The following is a 1,923-nucleotide window of genomic DNA, read 5'->3' as shown; positions in this document are numbered from 1 at the left end:
CATTATTAAAGCCTTGTTGAGGCTTTTGATCCTTCCATGAGAGATTTGAGTGATTTCTCCATGAGGGATTATAAGTGTTTCCATAGGGTTCACCCATGTAATTCAGCTCTGCTATTGCAGGGTTTTCAGGATCATAAGTTTCTTCTTCAGAAGATGCCTCTTGAGTACTGTTGGATACAGCTTGCATTCCATTCAGACTCTAAGAAATCATATTGACTTGCTGAGTCAATATTTTATTCTGGGCCAATATGGCATTCAGAGTATCAATTTCAAGAACTCCCTTCTTCTGAGGCGTCCCATTACCCACAGGATTCCTCTCAGAAGTGTACATGAACTGGTTATTAGCAACCATGTCGATGAGTTCTTGAGCTTCTGCAGGCGTTTTCTTTAGGTGAATGGATCCACCTGCAGAAGTATCCAATGACATCTTAGCTAAATCAGACAGACCATCATAGAATATATCCAGGATGGTCCATTCTGAAAGCATGTCAGAAGGACACTTTTTGGTTAGTTGCTTGTATCTCTCCCAAGCTTCATAGAGGGATTCACCTTTTTTCTGTCTGAAGGTTTGAACATCCACTCTAAGCTTACTCAGCTTTTGAGGAGGAAAGAACTTGGCTAAGAAAGCCGTGACCAGCTTATCCCAAGAGTTCAGGCTATCCTTAGGTTGAGAGTCCAACCATATTCTAGCTCTGTCTCTCACAGCAAAAGGGAAAAGCATGAGCCTGTAGACTTCAGGATCTACTCCATTAGTCTTAACAGTATCACATATCTGCAAGAATTCAGTTAAGAACTGAAAGGGATCTTCAGATGGAAGTCCATGAAACTTGCAGTTTTGCTGCATTAGAGAAACTAATTGAGGTTTAATAAGCTCAAAATTGTTTGCTCCAATGGCTGGGATTGAGATGCTTCTTCCATGTAAATTGGAATTAGGTGCAGTAAAGTCACCAAGCATCCTCCTTGCATTATTATTATTTTCGGCTGCCATCTCCATTTTCTGTTCGAAAATTTCTGTAAGGTTATCTCTAGATTGTTGTATTCTAGCTTCTCTTAGTTTCCTCTTCAGAGTCCTTTCAGGTTCAGGGTCTGCTTCAACAAGAATGTTCTTGTCCTTACTCCTGCTCATATGAAAAGGAGGGAACAGAAAAATAATAATAGGGATCCTTTTTACCCAAGTATAGAGGTTCCCCTGTGTGAGTAGAAGAAGAAAAGAATGTAATGTAAAGAAGGGAAGAAGAGAAAATTCGAACACAGATGGAAGAGGGGGTTCGAATTTGGGTGAGATGAAGTGTTAGTAGATGAATAAATAAATAGAAGGAGATGAGAGAGAAGGATTTTCGAAAATTATTTTTGAAAAATGGTTAGTGATTTTCGAAAATTAAAATAAGAAATAATTTAAAATTAAAATTTGAAACAATTAGTTAATTAAAAAGAATTTTTGAAAAAGAGGGAGATATTTTCGAAAATTAGAGAGAGAGAGAGTTAGTTAGGTAGTTTTGAAAAAGATAAGAAACAAACAAAAAGTTAGTTAGTTAGTTGAAACAAATTTTGAAAATCAATTTTTGAAAAGATAAGAAGATAAGAAGTTAGAAAAGATATTTTAAAATCAAATTTTTGAAAAAGATATGTTTTAAAAAGATATGATTAAAAAGATATGATTTTGAAAAAAGATAAAAAGATATTTTTGAAAAGATATGATTGAAATTAGTTTTGAAAAAGATTTGCTTTTGAAAATCACATTTAATGACTTGATTCACATGAAATCACAAGATATGATTCTAGAACTTAAAGTTTGAATCTTTCTTAACAAGCAAGTAACAAACTTGAAATTTTTGAATCAAAATATTAATTGTTGATGATATTTTCGAAAATTATGAGATGGAATGAAGAAAAAGATTTTTGAAAAATATTTTTATAATTTTC

The 1,923-nt window shown here is 33.9% G+C and overlaps 1 non-coding gene across 1 annotated transcript; it reads left to right on the top strand.

Annotated features, from left to right (window-relative positions):
• The first annotated feature begins 481 nt into the window (after positions 1 to 481).
• LOC112787586 (small nucleolar RNA R71) lies at positions 482 to 589 on the top strand. The gene has a single exon (XR_003194992.1). It is a non-coding gene; the product is annotated as a small nucleolar RNA R71 (small nucleolar RNA).
• The last annotated feature ends 1,334 nt before the right edge of the window (positions 590 to 1,923 follow it).

The sequence above is a fragment of the Arachis hypogaea genome, chromosome 20 (assembly GCF_003086295.3).
Source record: "Arachis hypogaea cultivar Tifrunner chromosome 20, arahy.Tifrunner.gnm2.J5K5, whole genome shotgun sequence".
Taxonomy (NCBI): domain Eukaryota; kingdom Viridiplantae; phylum Streptophyta; class Magnoliopsida; order Fabales; family Fabaceae; genus Arachis; species Arachis hypogaea.
This window is presented reverse-complemented; position numbering and strand designations above follow the sequence as displayed.